Source organism: Nannospalax galili, unplaced genomic scaffold, assembly GCF_000622305.1.
Source record: "Nannospalax galili isolate Female #2095 unplaced genomic scaffold, S.galili_v1.0 scaffold541, whole genome shotgun sequence".
NCBI lineage: Eukaryota > Metazoa > Chordata > Mammalia > Rodentia > Spalacidae > Nannospalax > Nannospalax galili.
The window spans coordinates 2280791-2303150 of NW_008345054.1; the positions used below are offsets into that span (position 1 = coordinate 2280791).

A 22360-nucleotide genomic window follows, 5' to 3' on the forward strand; every position below is an offset into this window, starting at 1 on the left:
CCAGAATTTCTGCTGAAATGTGGAGCTGAGATGTACCTAACTTGTAGGGTTGGGACAGCTGAACCTCTTCAGGGTTGACTTAAAGGCTCTCTGCTCCACCTTGCTCTGCAGAGTCCAGACTCTTTGTGGATCCTGGAGTGTTGAAATCATCTTCTCTTCATAGTATACACGGTGTGACTGAATTATAGATGTGTCTGCATCAGCACAAGAGTATTTCCAAGTACATTCTTGGACAGGCTTGAAGTTGAGCTGTACTTTACAGATCCTACAGTCTTTCAGAGCTACAGTGGCATGCCCTATGGAACAGAGCATCAGAGAACTGCACAAGGGAACTGAGGATAATATAGATGTGGAGTTAGGACCAGCAAATAGCACTTGAGTCCTTGGGGGAGCCATGTTATTTGGCAGTTCTGTAATTGAGTCCTGGGCTCATGTGCTGGGTACAGTCTAGGAGAAAACAGAAAGAGCTGGGATGAAACCCACATAAAGGAAAGTATAGAGAAAATATGCTTATTAACACAGAGACAAGAAGACCAAAAGGCTTCCCTGTAGTTCCCAGCTTTTTACCATGGGACTCTGGGCAATAATTTGTTGGATTATGATTTGTGCTTTATGGTAAGTTACTTCTCAGTTCTGGCTGCAAAAAAATCACCAGAACTTGCCACAGACCAGTAAATCAGACCCCCTCAGGGTGAGACCTGGGAATTACTATTTTTTAAAAATCTCCCAAGGTCCCAAGGTTCTTTCAACTTGGAACTAGAACGGAAATTCCTAAGAGTTGAGGAATCTTACGGAAAAGAATCAGTTATGAAATAACACTCTGTGCTTTTAAAATGCCCATTTGGAGCTTGTAATTTAATATTCAAAATTTAAAGAATGGTATGAAGTATATATAAATTACAAATAAATAGCTTATACAGTGTATTTTAGGGGAAAGTAAGATCGCTAAGCCTGATGATCTGAGTTCCATTTGCAGAACCCAGATGGTGAAGGAGATAACTAACTCTTACAAGTTATCCTCCAACTCTGCACCGAAGCTATGGTATGTGTACCTCCATACAAAAAATAATGTAATAAAAATTTAAAAAATAAAAAATAATGTAGATGAGCTTAAAAGAGGTAGATATTTTTATACTGAGATAGTTATTGAACTTCTTAATGAATGCTAGTTTTGTGCCTGGCCCTGAAATATGCTCTGAAGGGGAGACAAAAGAAGATAACACACAGTTCACATTCTGAAGAAAGTCCCATTTTGGGTTGAGGAAAATGAGAATAGCAAACTTGAAGAAATACAGCTATTTGATGCTAAATTATGTTTGGCAATTTTAAATGTAGTAGGAGTTTGAAGAGATAGTCTCAGGTATATTTGGAAACAGTTTTGAGTTGTAAATATAATTTGAATTTTGTCTTAAAGAACTACAGAGAATAGGCTAATAATTTAAAAAGTGAAGATTGCTCTTTCCCAGGCTCCATACTAAGCATTACACAAGTTATCTCTTTGTATTCTCTTGCTATCCTTAGGTATGTGTTATTATTGCTGCTTTGCATATGGGAAAGCCAAGGCTTATCAAGGTTAAAGAAATTTGTCAAAGGTCACACAGGTTGATAAGTGGTGGGTTAAAATATAAGCAGGGCTGTGTAGCTCTTGTGCTGGGCTTGTCACCATCATCTGTAGGACCAGAGTGAGCACAGGAGAGATGCCAGAGTGGAACACGTATTTCTTTTTTGCTGTTTTTTGTTTTGTTTGGTTTTGAGACAGGGTCTCCCAGCTAGCCTCAGTCTCACGTATAGCCACTTGCCTCTGCTTCCCAAGTGCTGGGATTAAAGGTGTGCACCACCAGGCCAGGATCATGTGTGTTTCTTGAATGTTGAGTATGTGTCTGGTTAGCTCTAGTAGATACTTTCCTGGAAAGGTAATTTGTGGGCCCTTTCAGTTTGTCAGAGCTTGTGTGTATGTGTATGTGTGTATGTGTGTGTGTGTGTGTTTTTGTATATGTATGTGTACAAGTGCATGTGCATGTTTTGCATGCTTGTAGAGGCCAGAGGTGCACATTGGTATCTTCCCCAATCACTCTCCATCTTAGTTTTTGAGACAGGTCTCTTACTGAATGTGGAGTTCATTGATTCGACTGGGGTAGGGCTGGCCAGTGAGTTCCAAGGATCCTCCAAACAGATACCTCTGCCTCCTCATTGCTGGGATTACAGATGTGCACTACCACCCAACTTTTCACATGGATGCTGGGGGTCTGAATGCAGGTCCTCATGCTTGCTTGGCAAGCACTAGATATATTCCCTAGTCCTTAGTTTGTCAGTGATTTTGACTGCCATTTCCTGGAATTCAATTTTTTCTTCCGAATGTTGCAGAATCCTTGAAGGTTTTTGAGAAGGGACACAAAGATGGAAAGCATGGTTTTGAAAGATAATAAAGTTTGGAGATGTGGAGGGACAGTTTAAAAAAAGTCTCAGTAGTTGAAGCATGAGGGCCCAGGGGCCTGAGCAGGTGAGTGATGGCAGGATGAGAAAGATTAGGAAAGGTGTGAGGTACTTTGGCAAAGAGCAGTGACTATGGGACACTAGGTTTGGCATCAGTGTGAGCTTCCTTATGTTATAGTAAGAGGCGAGGTTTTAGAGTTGAGAACACATGTTCTTCAGAGACTCTTAAGTAAAAAGACAAATGACTTCATAAATGGTTTAAGTTCTTAGTTCTAGGCTTATAAAAACTATATAAAAACCTTTGATTCAGCTCCCTTCTGGAACTAATTGAATTTAGGCCTTGTGACTAAGCTATTTTATATAACCCACCTAAGAGCTTCTGAGATACAGGGATTACATTAATGATATATAATCAGATTCTGATGTTGGACTCTGGTAATATTTCTTAACGGGTCAAAAATTTTTCTTATTTTCCTTTTTTCTTTTACATTAACTGTAGCTACTAGGTTAAGCACAGATCTTTCTTTAAGAACTTGAGACCCTTTTCTGCTGAATGCCATCTTCTCTGAGTCTTGGATGAGAAACCCTGGATATCTTTCCCTAGGCTTCCATAAGACTGTGTTTGTATATCTGACCTGTGTCTTTAAATCTTGTTAGCATGGCATGCAAACGAGAGAAGTAGGGAGGAACAGGCAGTGAATCAGAGTCTGTTTATAGCTCTGTTGTGATTATAGTCATGTGTTAGCTTAAGAAAGACCCTGGGCCTTTATTACTCCTATCAAAGGTATGTGGAGATGCTACCTGAGCTGGGTGTGAGAAATTCAAATACATTCTTACTAATGATTTTCATAAGGGCTAAAGAGTTTAGGCCAAAAATAATTAAAGTGAACAATAGCGCCGTCAAGAACACTCCCAAATAATGAGATAGCAATTAATGAGTGAGTGAGCTCACTGTTCTTTTTGGCTCCAGGCATTAAGCATCTCACAATAAGTAGTTTCCTGGTACACATTTATCTCTTTACTTAATACTGCTGTTTTAATTTTACTGTATTTAATTTTGATCATTTTTATTGAGTAGTCAGTCTTTTCATTTAAACAGGAGACGACTCCTAAATCCCCCCTCCCCATTATAAGGTTATGAGCAACTGTGGCTTATGTGCTTCGGAACTTCCTTGGTTCACTCCCTGTGGTGGGGCTCATAATTAGGCTCTTAATAGATGGGTTGATGGTGCTATTGATGATAATGATGAGTTTTAACTGTGTTCCTATTGCCCAATAATGGCCTCTTTGATGTCTTCTCTGTCTCGGTTGTGTGGGCTCCTTCAGGCCAGCTGTTCCCTATGTGATGATTTTTTCCCTTTAGCCCAAAAGCATCGGGCAAAGCTTTTCCCCTGACCTTTCCAGCAAAGCCTGCAGGCTGTCCTGGGACATGTTCCTTCTGCTATCCCAGGCAGCAATCTTGCTTTCCTACAACTGTCCAGAGACTTCAAATAACCAGTCATGGCCATTTTGCCAGTCCATTGATTGTAGTGTCTATTAAATACATTTCCTGCCACTTTAAGCCTCTTTCCTTTATGCCTGTTGCAGTTAGACTGGATGCCTGCACATTGTTTACCAGAGCACTGGACTCTAGAACCTCTTGGCTCTTTCTAAGCCCAAAATTGTTCAAAGAATCATAAGCTGAAGAATGAAGCATCCTTTAGTATATACAGTATGTTTAGACAAGACACTTAATGCATTGTTATATGCCAATTTTGTTGCAAATGACAATATTTCATTCATTTTTTTCCTTATGGTGCTAGGTATCAAACCCAAGGCCTCATGCATAGTTACATAAACACATTATCACTGAATTCGATACCTAGTTTTTATCTCTTTTTAATGGCTGAATAATATTCTATTGTGTATATGTACCACATTTCCTTTACCCATTGGTCAGTTGATGGACATTAGGCTATTTCCATTTCTTGGCTATTGTGAAGAGTGCTATAATGAACATGGAAACACAAGTGTTTCTCTGTGCTGACTTCAGTTCCTTTGGGAATATGTGGAATATAAAAACCTTGAGAATAGAATGGTGTTTAGCAGAGGCTGGGGAGAGTAGGAGAGGGAAGGATTCTAAGTTGATTGATGGTACTGTTACAGTTAGACAGGAGTGAAACCTGGTATGCTGATGCAAGAAGGGCGATGATAAATAATGACAGTGTATAATATATTTCAAAAGTCAGGAGAAAGGGTTCTGAATATTTTCACCATAAAAACTAAATATTTGAAAAGATAGATGTTTGCGTTGACTCGAACATTACAAAATGTATACATATACTAAACAGTGAATGGTACCTGCATAAATATGTACAACTTTCATATTTTATGTTAGTTAATTTTAAAAGAGACTTAGTTTCATAAAGGTCTCTCTCTTTCCTCCCAGTTTTTTTGTGCCCCTTCCCCTACTCCCAAGATGCTAAAATGTGTTGTTAAATCTTTAAAAAATTTAATATTATTATTATTATTATTATTATTTAAGGTAAGGTCTCACTATGTAGCCCTGACTGGTCTAGAACTCACTGTATAGAAATCCACCTGCCTCTGCCTCCCAAGTGCTGGGACTAAAAGTGTGCACCACCACACTCAGCATGATGTTAAATCTTAACTGGATATTTTTGAAATTGTGACTTATGTAGCAGAAATGGCATTACCTTCTATGCCTTCCTTTTATTGGACTTCACATGGGCTTTTACTTCCCTTTCTTAGGCTCCTCGTGTCCATCCCCAGAAAGACCCAGTTTCAGAGGTAGGGATTTCTTTAGAAACCTGTGGTCTCTCATTTCATCTTTGTCATAGAAGGATTGATTAGATCATCTGGTGTTCTCCATGTGAGCTCTGGAAATGCCCAGACTTCACAACTACCCTGTAGGTGGATTCATAGCTAGGGCTGGAACTCAAGTATGTCTGAGTGTACTTTTTCAGTCTTCACACTCCGACCACTCAGACCTATCATTTTATCTTACAGTATTTGGGGTTATGGTCAAAGCTGGGGCTTTTATGGTTTACCAATAGGTGATACACAGTGGTTGCTGTTGAGAGTAAGGTGTGGTTAGGGATGGAGGAGGGAAGGTTAAGAAAGAGTAGCAGATATTCCCATGGTGAGATGCAAGAGGAATAGGGCTTGGGTACTGAGAAGTTTCCTCCTGCAGAAACTTTCTCAGAAGCCTGCCAGAAATGATTTAGCTTTATGTTCTGATCACTTATCTTCCCCTATGATGATCCCAAAGTTTTGAAATTCAGGATTGTATAGTTCCTCACTGGTTCAAAATGTGGAGGAACTGTGGAGTTTGTCAAAAACACTCTAAGTTGATACATGGTAGCTAGTTGTTTCTTTTTTGAACTCTGATCAGCTTAGAAACCCTAACCAGTGAGTGGGTGGTCTGACAAGGTGACAGCTCTAGTTTATATTTAATTACTGCTTTGGTAACCTGAACAGGACTCTAATAGTTTCATTACATGTATAAAAATGTGAAAGACCAGCTGACTCTTCAACTCCTTGGGGATGGGCAGTGTCTACCTGGATTTTGGTATGATATAATTTAGCTGTTACTTCAGGTAACTTGCTGGAGACTTTTGGAATATCCTAGGAGCATATCTATCCAATGTTTTTGCTTTTACTTTAAAGGACATTACAGCATCCCTGCCTCTGCCAGTCCTTTGTTCAATAGTGGGATAAAACCATGGATAAAATCCAGTGAGAGAGACACCCAGCTCTACTCCAGTTCTCTCCTCTCAATTCTGTTCCCCAGGACAGAGAGGAGACTCCCTAGAGTAACTCTCCTCTTCTGCTCTCAAAAATGCCATGAGAAAGGGAGGGCAGGGTCTGTTCTCAAAGGCCCAGCGGCACTGGATGGATGCACTTGGGTCCTTAGATGAGAGTCATTGCCCAGTTCATGGCACATACTCCTGCAGACCAACTGCATCCTTAACTCGTCCCTTTTAAGATTTAATGAGGTTTTTTATTTCGTTCTCTTTTTATGCTGGATGTGAGTGGCAGAAGTGAATAGACACTGCAGCCTTTGGAGGCATGTGGGTCTGCTGCAGTGCCCTAAGGAATCTACCCGTAGTTGTTATTCCTGGTCTGGGAATTGGGTTCTCTAATGTTGACAGCAATGTCCTCAGAATGACTGTGACAGATAATAACGCTAATTTACATTTGTGCTTCTCTTTTCTTTCTGAGTTTCCCTTAATCAAATTTACTTTCTTAAAAGGTAACATAGGTAGAATAGTGCCTGTGAAGTAAATTTGCCAAATTAACATTTTTTATTTTATTTTTAAAAATGTTTTATTTATTAGGCTTGGCGTGGTGGTGCACACCTTTAATCCCAGCACAGGAGAGGCCGAAGCAGGCAGATCTCTGTGAGTTCAAGGCCAGCCTGGTCTACATAGTGTGTTCCAGGCCAGTTGGGGCTACAGGGAGATCCCATCTCAAAAAGACCAAAAAATTTTTTTATTTATTATTTTTATTTTATTTTATGTGTATGAGAGTATTGCCTGCATGTATGAAAGTGCGCCCATGTCATGCAGTGCCTATGGAGGTCAGAACTGGAGTTACAAATGGTTGTTAGCCACCATGTGGGTGCTGGGATTCGAACCTGAGTCATCTTCAAAAGCAGCCAGTGTGCTTAACCACTGAGCCATCGCTCCAGCCCCAACATTTTTTTTAAATTTTCCCTTTTATAATAGAATTTCAAAATCTCACTCTAACATGCATATTACAAAGACAATAGAACAAGCTCCTATATTTTTAAAGTATTTACTTAAAAAAACTGAGATAGTCTTATGTATTGCATCCTGGGCTTAAACTGTGATCTCCCTGCCTCAATGCTGAGATTACAAGTGTACACAACACATGCCTAGCTAAAACACATCTTTGAAGCAATCTTGTTAAAAAAATTTTCACTGCAGTTTATTGACCTTATCTCTGTTCTGTTGGAAAAACAGTTGTTGATTCTCTAATCCAGAGTCAATCTAGGGAGGAGATGGTGCTTGCTCTATTAATTTTTGGTTTTGCACATCCTTTTCCCAAACATTTGGTAGATTGTTACCAGTTTAAGAAATAAATGTGAGGGCCTGGAGAGATGGCTCAGCAGTTGGGAGCACTGCTGCTCTTGCAGAGGACCCAGGTTCAATTCCCAGCACCTGCATGGTGGCTAACAGCCATCCATAACCCCAGTTCCAGGGAATCTGACACCCTCTTCTGACCTCCACAGGCATTGCATGACAGGTGCATTTATGCACGTGCAGGCAATACACTCATACATATATGTGCTTATATATGGACATATGAGTGATGGTTGCAAGATCTTTAAAGGTATCTTTCTGCTTCTCACATGTTCAGTGGGGAAATGGCTCATGGAAAATGAGAAAATACCTGAGCATTTGGCTGGAAATCTGCATTCATTGCCCATGTGTGTCTTGGCTCAGTTCTTTGGACTCGGTGTAATGGGATCATTATTTTTGCGTTAGTCGGATTTTAGAGTATCTTGTTATTTCAACCCAAACCACTCCCTGGAAAACAACAGCTCCTCTTCTTACCTAGACTGGAACCTGAGTGCAAGCCTTATCCTGGTCAGGGTAGTACCTCTCCAAATTGGGTCCCATTTATCTTTTAGAAATCTGTGAACTTTGGTGGTTTTTTTGTATGTGGAATATTTTTGGTGGACATATTTCTGTACCTTTTCTACACTGAAACACTTTGTTTCCTATTGTGGAAAAGTTGTGATCTAGAAGAAAGGAAATGATTCTTCTGTCTCTTTCTTTTGGGAATTGAGCAGCATGTCATGAAAACTATGAGGGCCTTGAGACACATATTGAGCAGTCTTAAGCAGTATAAGCTAACACCTGGTGTAGCTCATTAACACACCTTAGAAGCAGTAAGAGGCTTCAATAATGTCTGAACGTACATTGACTGCTTAGAGCACTAAAGTATCAGGAAGGTTCTTAGTAAGCTGTGCTTTAGGATTTGTAAAGTGATGATACAATTAAAAGAGGATGCTCATGAATCAGACAGGCTGTATTCAAATTGCATACACATGTCCTAGTCATTGGATAGAGTTTGTGCAGAGGAGATATGTATGGTGGGATCCAATGAGCTTTCCCCGCTTCTTCCCTCCTGTCCATTGCCTTGAGGTAAGCAGTGTTATTTGAGAAATGTCAAATTTGTTGAGTGGCTTGTTGGACCTCTCTTCTTTTGGAGAGATTGACCCTTCCCCTACCATAGGATGTGCTGTTAATTGCCACCAATATTTTTTAGTGAACAAAGCAGTGCCAGTGTTGGGACTGTCAAGTTGCCATGCAATCCAAAGCTTACCCTTTCTTCCTCCTCTCTTCCTATGTATTGATCTTAAGGAAAAACTTCTAAGCAGAGCTTTTTATACTGGCTGGTAATATATAGTATTATTATCTGTACATCTCTAACATACCCTGTGTCTACCAAAATAGACTACATGAGTACCTGCAGTACTTAACATTTGGTGACCCTTGTCTACAAAGGTAATCCAGTGATGAGACTGTCCTCTTTGCTAGAGGTCTGAGCTCTGGTCCTACCTACTTCAGTAACTGACTTTCTATGTGACTTTGTTTAATGCTTTCTGCCTCATCCATCAAAGGCTAAGTTAGAAAAAAATAACCTCGTTTTGTTTTCAGTGTGTCATTAGGTACAAATCACAGTGCTTCAGTCTTAATTATGTAAGTCAAGAATTGTGCAGATAGAGTTATTTGTTTCCAGAAGTTAATCTGGACCACCTATGGGATATCAGATAAGTAAATGGCATCACCCCACTTCCTGTGAACCAAGAAGATTTAGTAGAGCTGGAGTTTATATGCATGTATTAATATTCATGCTCTTTGAACACTTGCTTAGTTCAGCTAATGTTTGTTAAGTCCTATGCAAAGTGTGAGGATGAATCCAGGTATAAGGTAAAGACTTCAAATCACATTGAGAATATAGAAAGAAATATTATTTCTCAGTGTGATATACTAACACAATTATTGCATTTGGGTGTCAAAAGGACCATGAAATGATCCAATTCCCTATTTACAGATGAGGAAAATTCAGAGAAAGATAGACGTCATCATAGACAGAAGGATGAACAAATTTAATGCAGTTGTTGCAGGTAGAGATGGATCTTAATATATAGAATTTTGCCCAGTGTGCAGTAAGCATAAAGCCTTTGTGTTGAAAGGAGCAACTGTCTTTGGTGCTGGTGGGACACCATGGTTTGCACAATTATTATCTCTTAACATGATAAGAGCAGGACTCAAACATGAGTAAGTATTGATCTCTGATGTACAGTTTTCACCATTGGGGTACCCTTGTTTGAGTGAGAGAAAAAAGGGAGAGGAACTCTTTCATTCGGTTTATTAAGATCCTGCCATTTAACAGAGTTTCCTTTTCTTCCTCACCTCACATTTGAGAGATTTTTACATCTTGGCTTCTGATCACATTAGCTATATAACCTTTAATAACACTTAAGAGGAAAGTCATCTGAGTGAGTGTATGACATCAATATATCTTGATGGGAATCCCTGTCTGTGCAGTGCCAACCTTCACAACGTGGGAAAAATTCTGATCACTGACTACCTCTTTGGAGCCTTCTAGACAAGGGTTTGTTTGAGAGTGCTCTGGTTTAGTGAGCCCCCAAAGTTCCTCCTCCCTGTTCTTGCTCTATGGAACCAATTTCAACATTAGATGATCTTTATGCTTTAGTGAAGCACAGCTGTCTTTTCTTCTAGTTTCGCTATTGCTATGCTTTTTTTTTCTTTTGTATTTTTTAGTGGCATTTGGCAAATTTGTGTCTTAAAGTTGTACTCATTTGTTCTTAACTGTTTTCTGGTTTTGCTGGCATCTCAGCCAACTGCATCCTTCAAAACGCAGTTAAATCTGCTCTCAAGGGGCAGTGCGGCTCCCTGTATCTGGTTGGGTCTTCCTGCTTCATGCTCTGAATCATTTCTCTTTCCATTGCCTGCCATCCTCGTCAGACCTTGAGCTATGCACAGACCTACTCTGTCTTCTGTTGCTTTATACTAAGTTCTCAGCACACCTTCTGTTCTAAGTATTCCATAACTTTGAATTGAATTTTACTCTTTCATTTTTGTTTCTCCTTCAACAAGGTGGAGCTATAGAGATAGCTAATCCAGAATTATTATATAAAATAAACTTGGATTTTTAAAATTACATTGAATTAAAATGTATTTTTTTAGTATATATATTTTTTGTGTGTATGCGTGCACTGCATACAAACATATCCCACAGTGCATATATAGAGGTCAGAGGACAACTTGCAGGAGTTGGTTGTCTCCTTCTACCATGTGGATTCCTGCAAGTGAATTCAAGCTGTCAAACTTGGTGGCAAGTGCTTTTACCCACTGAGCCATCTCACCAGCCCCAACATGGAGTTTTAAAATTACATTTAAGCTCAAGACTTTCTGACTTTTACTCCAAGGCACTCTTTCTGGGTAATCAGGAGCTTTCCTATGTACCCACAGGCCACATGCAGAAAGGTAAGATCCTCTTGCCTCTGCTTTCTTTCTGAGTACTGGGTTAAATGCATGTGCCACCATGCACAGTGAAAGTTTATGTTCTTGACATTTTCTGGCTATTTCCATTAACCTTGCATTTGTTTTTCTTGTGCTTCTACTTTGTAGGCAATAACTTCTCTTTTGCTGATTCTCTTTCCTTTTCTTTCTTTATTGATGAAGACATATCCCAAGGCTCATTCCTCTGTCTTTTGAGATATGAGTCCTGCTTTATCGCGTCAACTCTGGTTGTATAAACTCTACTTCTACCTCATAGACCTTCAGGATGTACCATTTTGTGGCTATTCCTGCAACTTAGATATCTGTCAGGTTAACCTACAGATCTCATCTTTCCCCAGAAACTCTCCCAGATGGCAGGCTTCCTATTTGGCAATAGTGCTTTAAGGCCAGCAGTCACCACTGGTGACTGGGTCCTGAGTTTTCCAACTCTGTCTAGGCATCTGCCTTTCTTCCCACTCCAGTCAGATGGGCTCCTGGATCCTTTGGAGTTTTCTTGACAGTACCTCTGGAATCTGTTCAGCTCATCCCATCGCTCGGCATGGAACTCCCTCAAACCCAGCCATCTATCTTGTGGTTCCTACAGCACCCAGTATTTACCAATATGTCTTTATTTTCCCATTTACTTTTTAGTTTAATGTCTAATTCCCCCAGTTAGATGATTGGCTTCTTGAGGGCTGAGATCGCTTCCTATCTCTGCCACTTAGCTGGGCAGCTGCTGAGCAGCTCTAATGATAGTGACAGTAAATGAAGGGATTCCTGCTTGTAAGTGTGCAGATTCTGCCCTCATGAACACCAGGCCCTAAGTAGAAACTGTGGAACAGGAGGCATGAGGGAGCACAAGAGATCAGGATTGTGATTTCTTAGTGAACAGAGGCATCTGTAGCATTTGAATCTTTAGTTGGGTCTCTTAAATGAGTGTTTGAAAAAAAATCAGAACCTTGTTTTTGTTGATTTTGTTACTTATTATCCAATATTATCCAGAACATGCTTGCAAAAAAGTTTTATCACCACTTTATAAAAGAGAAAATAGAAGCTGTATAGTGTGGCCACTAGCCCCAATGGGCCAGAACCACTTTCCTCAGCCTGCTCTCTTGTTCTGATAAAAATCAGCTCAGCCCATGGAGGCACAGGTTCAGATGCCGTGAGAGCTGTTTTGATTTTATCTTCTGCTGAAGAAATTTGCAAATTGATGAGAAACAGATGGTAAACAAATTATCTTGTAATTTCAGGTTTGAATTAAGTAAGGGTGAATCAGAACACAAACAAAAAGTGTGGGTGAATGAAGGTAGGAGTGATTAATTCTGCCTTTGTAATAAACAACAGCTGTTCCGGGCAGCTTTCTGTCGGTGAGGGCTTATGAGGAGTGCATGAGAGCAGGTGTGGGTACATAGACTACAGAGTTGTTGGGAGAGAGGAGGAAGGCCAGGCCATTTCCAGAATGTCCTTGGCCAAGGGTGCAGGGGACTGGGAGATTGACAGTGGATGATTATACTCAGTGGTCTGGTGTCTTAGCAGCATAGGAAGGTCCATGAAGGCCTATCTGCCTGGCTAGCTTCATTGATCTTGGCTGCCAGCCTAGCCCAGTATTTTGTGGGCATTTACAGATCTGATAATATTACAAGTTGAATGTAACAAGACTGAGCTTGTCTCTGCCTAATGAAGAATCTGGAACGATGATGCAATCAATCTACCAGGGTTTCTCTGGGTCTCTGCTTACCTCCTAGTCTTCCTACATTTCCTTGACTGCCCCCTCCCCCTGCTTCATACCCTTTGTTTTGAACCTTTGTTTCAACCCCCCTTTTTTGTTTGCTTGCTTTTTATCTGAGTAGATCGTTATTCTAGAGTCTACATCATGACAATTTCATGTGGATTTTTAAAATTAATTTGTTCCATGTTTTTAATTCATTTACACTCACCTCATCAAATGCCAACACTGCCTTTAATGAGGTAGTTAACAGCCAAGACACTTGGTTGACTTTTGAACTGGCCTCTCAAAAACACTTTTCTTCAGCCACACAAAGCTATGACCTGTAAGACCTATTTCATTCACTGTGCTGGTTGGTAACTTAGTGTATCACAATTACCAAGCTCTTTGTATTTCTTTTCCTCCTCTTGGCCCCTTTCAATACTTACAGTCACTGAACTTCATGTCTAGTTCTTGTTTACCCTCAGCTCACTCCCAGCATAAGACAGAACAAAGCAATTTGATTTCCCCATAACTGTTTCCCTGGCACTTTTTAGAAACTGACAGGGTTGGAGAAATGGCTCAGCAGTTAAGAGCACTGGATGTTCTTGCAAAAGGACCCAGGTTTGGTTCCCAGTGCCCACATGGAAGCTAACAACCATCTCTAACTCCACTTCCAGGGGAATCCAATGCCCTCTTCTGACCTCTGTGGGCATTGCATAACAGGGGTGCACTTACGCACATGCAGACAATACACTCGTACATATAAAATAAAAATAAGATAAATATGTTGAAATTGACTTTGGTTTTGTCCATTGTTTTCTCAGGTTCATCCTTTCCTGCCCATTCTCCTGACAAGGCCTGTGCCTTGGGACTTTCAGACTGTTCAGTGAAGTGTGTGTGTGTGTGTGTGTGTGTACATGCGATGTTGGGGATGAAACCCAGGACTCTTGCGTGCTAGGTAGGTGTTCTGTCACTGAGTTACCAAGATCTATTTTTAAAAATATGAGCCTGCAAAAGCAACTGTTTCTGGAGTCTTGAAAAGTTTTAAGAGGCTTTCTGGCCAGCTTAGTCTTTGCACTGATTTTCCTTCACTCTCTGGTTGCTGTCAGTCCCAGCACATGACTGCAAGGGCCTCTGAAGACTTCCACTGGGCAAAGAGAAATTGGCTGACTCTGGGGTACTGATTCTTACTTTGCCTTTGAATATACAGGGAATGAGGAGATATGTCCCTGGTTTATAAGTTGGTATGCTTTTATTTGTTTTTAATTTTTACCTCCAGGGCTTCAACTTAGGGCCTTGTGTACAATGGACAAATACTCTACTACTGAGCTACCTCCCCAGCTGTTGTTTTTACATTTAGTTTGAGACAAAGTCTCACTGAGCTTCCCAGGCTCTACTGAACTTACTCCATAGCCAAGTCAGGCCTTGAACCTGCAGTCCTTTTGTCTCAGCATCCTGAGTAGTTGGGATTACAGGCCTGCACCACCAAGCCAATCTTAAGTCTGCTTTCTTGATGAGGAAAGAATTCCCACCCCTTTTAATGTGGCTCAACCACAAACAGCTAAGTGATGGGAAGCTAAAAAAGGAACTCAAAGCAATTAGGTACCCATTGGACACCTCATATATTTTAATGCATTTAATTCACACAGTCATCGATGAGAAAGAACTGGTTTTATTTGACTTTACAGATGATGATGTTAAAACAAAGGAAGATTTGACATCTGTTGCAGATCACTCAGTCAGTGATAGAGGTCCTTTTCTTTCCACCTCTGGCCCAAATTTACCAGTTGGTAAGAATGAGAGCTTACTGGAATGCTCTGATGTAGGTGATTTCATGATTCCTCCCCCTCCCACTAGGGAACTCAGCTATCGCTACCCAGTTGTTTGGCCCAGTCTCTTTCAGGATGTCTGAACACATTTATCTTCTTTTCTTTGTGTTGCTGCTTGGGTCACGCGGAAGCTTTCTACACATATATAGGTCACACATTCCAAGAACATGGATCAGTCAAGCAGGCAGCTTAGAGATTCTTATTATTCATTCTGACCTTTGGCCTTGCTTGTGTCAGTCAAAAATGTGGGTGTGGGAACTAGATGTTGAAGAAATGGGAGAGAAGCCCACTAGAGATGTGAAGGAGCAGATGCTGTTGCTTGGGGTTTTTGCTCTGTGGTTTAGATACAGTCATGGCTGAAGGAACGATGTAACGGAATCAGCAATACTGAATGATGCCTGTGCCTGGCCTTGGAACAGTCACCCATGTGAGTTTACACACAGTGTGTGGAATCTTGGAAATATAGTCATCCTTGAGTAGTCATGACATTGAGTAAATTCATGGATGCAGAATCCATGGATCCACAGGAATGACTAGTTTAGTCCAACAAATGTCCTACATCTCCCCAAACTCCTGGGATGTTCCTGGGCATCAGTCAACCACTAATGTACTCAGGTTACAGAAGGCAAAAGCAAATTCTCAGAAAGGCCAAACATTCAACAAGGGAAGTATTTCTTTTTTCTTTTTCTTTTTTGTGTATGTGTGTAATGCTTCCATGTAAGTGCACCCATGTCATGCAGTGCCCACAGAGGTCAGAGAGGGCATTGGATCCTCTGGAACTGGAGTTACAGGCAGTTGTTTAGGTGTCATGTAGGTGCTAGGAATCAAATCCTGCAAAGTGGTTGGTGCTCTTAACCTCTGAACCATCTCTCCAGCCCCCAAGGGAAGTATTTCTAAGAATAGTACACACGTAGTTATGTGATATCTGTCCTATGGCAAAGCATTGGTTAAGGTTGAAGAAAAACAACTTCTAGAAAACACATTCAGTGCAGTCATGTTTACACTCCTTTTGTCAACCAAAAATGTGTTTGTTTAAACAGTGTGTCTGGTTTATTACAGCATTGCTCCCTCTCAGAAGATTATGTGTTTGAGTTTCACAAGTGTATGTAAATGATCCAGGCTAGCCCTGCAGCTGTCTTCAGTCAACATTTCGCACATAGTGATAATTTCTAAGAATTATGCATTAGTTTGTAAATTTCTCCCTGGATATGATTTTTAGGCAAAATGCAGATATATGACTAAACTATCTCCGTACTCTGGTAAGAATAAGAAATGTTGATATGCAACTGTTTTGTGAAATTAAAGCTCCAAGCAAGAGCTATTTTGATGAAAATCAGGCCATGTAAGAAAAGACAGCAAGCAGCTGGCTTGAGTGTATTTCGTCTCACTTTTCTGTACCCGTGCGTCTGCCCGCCAGGAGATTTAGTGCTTTGATGCACAAACGTTCCCTGTGAACATTAGAGATGCACACTGTATACCAAGAACTGGAATCCGGTGGCTTGCTGCATTTGTGTTCACCACAGTGGGGGGTCCTTCTAGAGCCAAATGCTTTTCACCATTGTAGTTCCTGTATGTGTGTCACTGATCTTAGAAGAAGGTGCTTTCAGGGGTGGGGGATGAATGTGATTTTGTCACTGGATTTGCATTAGAACTTTCAGTTAAGATTCTTGAAACCATAGACTTTGGTGATTCAGATGTTGCCTTAAGGCACCATACTTCACCAGAAGGCTGATGTGTGTGTATGTTAAAAGTTTTAAAAGTTTTTCTTGCTGGGTGTGGTGGTGCACACCTTTAATACCAGCACTTGGGAGGCAGAGGCAGGTGGATCTCTGTGAGCTCAAGGCCAGCCTGGTCTACATAGCGAGTTCCAGGTCAGCTGGGGCTACAGGGAGACCCTGGCTAAAAAAGGCCAAAAAAAAAAAAAAAAGTTTTTCTTAAGTTTAATCTTTATGGAACCAAATTGCACAAGTGTCTGGATGCCATTTTCATCTTCCTTCAATTAATCTATAAAGTTATCAGAATTTTTACCAAGGTTTTAGAGGGATTTACTGCTTCTTTTCTTGGGGAGTTACTTTAAGAGAAAACGACAAATTTAAGATTCAACTAAACAAATCAATGAATGGCAATAGTCAAGAATTTTTGTGAAAAGAATAAAAGGAAAGACTAGTTCTGATAATAAAATTCCCTAAAGAACCTACAATAATTAAAGTAGAATTAGCTCAGTAGAACAGAACAGAACAGAGCAAAAGGAGATCTGTATGCACAAAACATTAGTCAAGTTTCTCTCGGGTTGGATGGCTCAGTGTGTGCAGAATCACATTCAAAGACACTAGAAATCTGTTTTACCTTTGACATGGAGCCAGACATGGTGACACATGCTTGTGATCCCAGTACTTGGGAGGTTGAAGCCAGTGGCCTAGAGTCTATAGCTGGCCTGGGATATACAGTGAGATCTTGTCTTTAAAAAGGCCCAGCTATGAAGATCTGCAGTCAAGCTTTCCATGGATTTTTACAGTATATGCCTCTTTCCCAAACTATTCTCCGAATAGCTTTCACTTTCATCAAGGTTGCAGCCTCTAAAATGTGTCTCTGCTTCCCCCTTTTCCACTCCAGCTTCCTATTCCCTGTTGTGAGCCTTGTGTAGAGGGCAGCCTTTGGAAGGGCGGCTCCTCCCCTAGTCTGGCTAATTTTCTGGAAAGCAAGAGTCTTAGGATTCTGGTGATGGGAATGCCTTATCAGGATCCCAGAATTCTGATTAACAGAAGTTCCCAACTTCTTTCTTTGGGAATTTACTAAATCTTAAACCTGGTATTTTAAGCTGCTGGACTAACCAATATTATGGTGTTAAGAGTTTTTGGTTATCTACTTAGAAAAACTAAAGTGATGCTCACCATTTACAGCTGTGCCTGCAGCTATACATTTCCATAGATTGGATGAATATTACTAGATTTGGTACATATGTGTGTTTGTATGCGTATAGTACCAGTTCCGTCTTTATCTTACAGACTTGGGATTAAAAACTGTGAGCAGAGTCTTCTACTTTGTATACTTCTCAATTACCTTGAATTTCTTTTACATTAATGTGTGTTAGTTTTGTGATAAAAACAAAATAATCAAAATATTTACTAAGGCCCAGGTGTGGTGGTGTACTCCTGAAATCCCAACACTTGGGAGGTGGAGGCAAGAAGATCAGAAGTTCAAGGTCACCTTCAGATGAAGAGCATTTGAGGCCTGCCTGGGCCTATCTAACCCCCCCCCCCCTGCAACAAGGAGACTTATTAAAGGCCAAACACATAGGTCAGTGATAGAATGTTTGCCTATCATATGTGAGGCCCTGGGTTCAATCCCTACCACTCCTCAAAAGTCTATACACAGAACCATGGCATCCAAGAGTGGCGATATATAGAAATAAAAGTTGCCCTCAAAACTGAACTGTTTGTCATATACTTTTTATGTTTTTTTATTATAGTTATTCATATGCCTATGTGTCTGTGTCAGAGTATGTGCACATGAGGTGAGTGCAGTTGATAGTGGAGGTCAGAAGAGGGCAGCAGATTCCCTTGAGCTGGAATTACAGACAGGTGTGATCTGCCTGATATGAGTACTAGGAACTGAGCTCAGGTACCCTGGAAGAGCAGTAAGTTCTCTTAACTGCTGAGCCCTCTCTCCAATCCCTGTTTCCCATTTCTTTTAAATTTCTTTTAATTCATATTCATCAAAAATTCATTCTTATATGGATATGAGTTTTGACAAAAGCAAAAAGTTGTATAACCATTGCTGGATTCAAGAGACAAAATAATCTCAGCACCAGTTCAGTCTGCTTATGCTACCCCTTTGTAATCAGCACCAGCCCTTTCCGTAACTTCTGGCAATGTGTTCTCCACCCACAGTTATGCCTTCCTCAGGACATCAGGGAAGTGGGATCCTTCAGCCTTTGAAAAGAGTAAAAAATTATTTTTTATAATTTTCTTTAAAAATTAACTTAAAATTAGCATACAAAGTAGTATGTGTCATTATGGCATTTTCATACATATGTGTCTCTATACTTCATTCTTATTCATCTCCCTCCCCCCTCCTCTCCCATCCCCTCCCCTCTTGCTTGCCCCTCTTTCTCTCCCCAAATAATCTCTGCTTCTCTTTTACTGTATTCCATTTTCCCCTCCAAATCCTTTAAGGTCCCTCTCATTGTCCCCTTTCTACTTTTATCACATATGCATAAGTATAAATTTAAATCTAGATTCTACATATGAAAAAAAATCTCTGTGAAAGACTGTCAATTTTGATGAAGACTGTCTTTTGCCTTTTAAAATGCACTGTGCTTTTGGTATCACACCTAAGAATTCTCTGCCCATTCCAGAGGTACATGATTTTCTCTTATTCTTCCTTCTAAATGTCTCATAGGTTTGTGTTACATTGGTATTTGTGATCTATTTTGAGTGAATTTTAAAATAATTTATGAGGCATAGGTCTTTTTTTGCCTAAGGATATTCAGCTCTCTGTTTTGATTAAAAGACTCATCTCTCCACATTTAATGACACTTTTCTAAAGGAAAAAATATGATTTGACCTACAATATGAACTCAAACATCTTCTAACATAAAGGGAAAAAGTTCTGTAGACTCTTGGACATGACCAACAGAGTCCTGTAGCCCAAGAGAACACCCACAGTTTGTTTTACTACGCGTCGTAAAACTAAGCGTATTTTATATGCTGTGATTTCTACGTTGGTTTTCTTTGCCCAGGCTTTCATATGTCTCAAAAAAGAAAAACTGAACATATACTAAAACTTTAGAATGAGGCTGGCACTTAAGACTCATTTAACTGAATTTTTCTTTTTATAAACTTATAGAAATAGCACAAGTATATAACAGAGTATACTTGACACATAAGTATCAGCTGGGAGTGAAGACACCAGGTGATACTGGCTTTCTATTTCTCTGTCCTCTCTTTGGACTCTGGGACTGGCTTCTCTTCCTCCTCATCACCTCAGGTATTGGTGTTCCCCAAGCTCATTTCCTGGATCTCATTTTTTTCTTCCATTCCCTAGGTGATCTCATGCTAGCCATAGCTCAAAATGGCACATATACTTCATGAGTCAAAGCTGTTACAGCCCCTTGCTTTTTTGAATTGCAGACTGGTTTACCAACTGCCTCCCCAACACAGCCAAGATGTCTGATAGCAACTTGTCTACCACTGTGATTTGTTTTTTCCACCAAACCTTGCTCTTTGTCCAGTCTTTCCCATTGTAGTGAAGTGCACCACCATTCTTCCAGTTGTTGAGACCAGGAACCTGGGCACCACCTGGAAACTCTCTCTCAGACCCTCTTATCTGAACTATGAAATGCACCCTGAATCTGACTGCACCATAGTCACAAGCTGCTGCCTCTGGGGCCTGGGATATGGCCTTGTACTTCCTGCATTTGCTCCTGCAGACTGTTCTCCACACAGTAGTCATGAAGATTAGATCATGCCTTGCCCAGCTGGAATCTCATGGATGGCTTTTATCACTCTGAATCAAATCTTCATGATCTTACCCCAGCAGATTTCTCTGAACTTTCCTGTCCTTTGCCTTCTACCTGTTTTTTGTCTTTGAGCCCAAGTTTGTTCCCTCTATCAGGCTTTTTACTTGCCGGGTCTGTGTGTATGCTCAACCCTGTGTCTTCTTGAGGCTCTAGTGTGCCACTTTTCCACAGGGACCTTCTTTGGCTTCTCTCTCTCTCTCTCTCTCTCTCTCTCTCTCTCTCTCTCTCTCTCTCTCATGCCTGTCTTCCTTCTACCTGCCTTGTCTTTGTACCATGCTGCAGTATCCTTTCTAGAATTACTACTCCCCGCAGTTATATCATCGTTTTCTGCATGTCTTTTTGACTGAAATGTAAGCTCCAAAAAGGTGAAATTTGGCCTGATTCTCAGCTGCAACCCCAGCTTTCAGAGCAGGGTGCGTCCCATAGTAGGTATTCAATGAATGTTCCAGGAGATTGGCATGTGAGATCAACACCTGTAGATTCCTTTCTATTCTATTTTGATCCCGCCTCTTCCCTAGAGGTTTCTGTTGCTAGTTAGGTAAATAGCTTTCTGGATTTCTTAAAAAAAAAAAAAAAAAAAAAAATTTATAAATGTTCACAATTTTCATGATAATGAAAATTGTTTTATACTGTATTTTTTCCTCTCTTAATAATATGTTTTGGATATTTTCCTATTAGTTTATTCTTTCATCTATGTATATGCCAGATTATACAAATAGTTCTTTTTAATAGCTACACTGTAGTCCATATTACAAATGTAACACAATGTGGTCATTTTCCTGTTAACGGGTATATGGATTATGCCCCTTTCCACTGCTATAAACAGGAGTACAGTGAATATACTTGCGCACAAATCTTTTGCACACACTGGAATTTTCTTTTAGTAACTTTGTATATAGTGTTGGTGGGAGTGTAAAACACTTTCTCTAATTTTATCCTTCCAGCAGTAGTTTATGATTGCCTATTGCCCCATATCTTCACCAACACTATTATTCCAGTATGGGCAAAAAATAAATAAATAAAAGTTCAACTCTTTTTACAAATGAGAAAGGTAATAAAAATCTGACTTGCAAGTAGAAATTATGCATTTCCTAAACTGGTAAGCTCTTGAATTTCTAGATTAGAAACTAGCCTCATAAAGAAACACAGTGTGAAAGCAAGCACGGAATGTGATTTAAGAAACATCTGCTTGTGTAGACTTTTTCAGAGCCTTTGTATTGACATACATGCTGAGAGAGCGACACCCCAAGCCCAGGATCCTGACTATCTTGCTATAAAATACTATTTCCAGATGACTTTAAAAAAAAAGAATCCACAACCCAAAACTTCAAGTGTTAGAGTTGGCTGGAGAGTTCATGGAAGCTGTTGCACTTGATGATTTATTGTTACTTAACAACTTTGTGGTTTCTTCTGGGCTTTGCTAGAGCATACTTAGAGAACAAGAGAGGTTATCTGTCTTAATGACTAGGCCTGGAGTCCAGAACAGAGGCACAGGAATGAATAGGAAGAGCAATGCCAAGTCAGAGGAGAGCCAGTTCACAAGCAGCACCTGGGGGCTTCTATGACATTAGTCCATTTCAGCCCAGAACTAGTGTGAATGTTGGCTGGCTCTGGCTTGATCAGGGCTGCTCTGAAGTTCAAAAGACAGCCCTGAGTCTTCTGTGTTTTCATCATCTGTCAATTGTGGGATGAGAGACACTTTTGTGGCATCAGTATGTTAGAGTTTGAAGAATTCTATGAAGTTAGCTGCTGCTGCTATCCAGATGATAAAACTGAGGCTCCAAGAGGTAGACAGTGATGCTTAAACTCAATGCTATTAAATAATGAAAGGAAAGGCTCTTTTATTTGTACCTTATAGACTTAGATTGTTAGGTGGAAAAATACTCTTGCTTTGAAACTCCTAAAGCAGAACTGGTATAAAACTAGTATATATGGGGGCTGGAGAGATGGCTCAGTGGTTAAGAGCACTGACTGCTCTTGCAGAGGACCCGGGTTTGATTCCCAGCACCCACATAGCAGCTATGAACCATCCTTAACTCCAGTTCCAGGGGAATCTGATGCCCTCTTCTGACCTCCGCAGCATTGCATGACATGGGTGCACTCACATACATGCAGATAACACACTCATACACATAAAATAAAAATAATAAATAAAATATTTTTAAAAACTAGTATATATGTCATTATACCCTTGCACACCCCTCCACCTGACCATGACAGACATTGTTAATCAACCTCAGCAAGCTCTAACCCAGACTCAGAACCTTCCTAAACAATTCTGCTGGCAGCCACAGTCATAATTGAG

General features: G+C 40.3%; 1 protein-coding gene across 1 annotated transcript in view; it reads left to right on the forward strand.

Moving 5' to 3' along the window:
* Barx2 (BARX homeobox 2) overlaps positions 1-22360 on the forward strand; it is a 73166-nt gene that overhangs the window by 35320 nt on the left and 15486 nt on the right. The window lies entirely within an intron of this gene.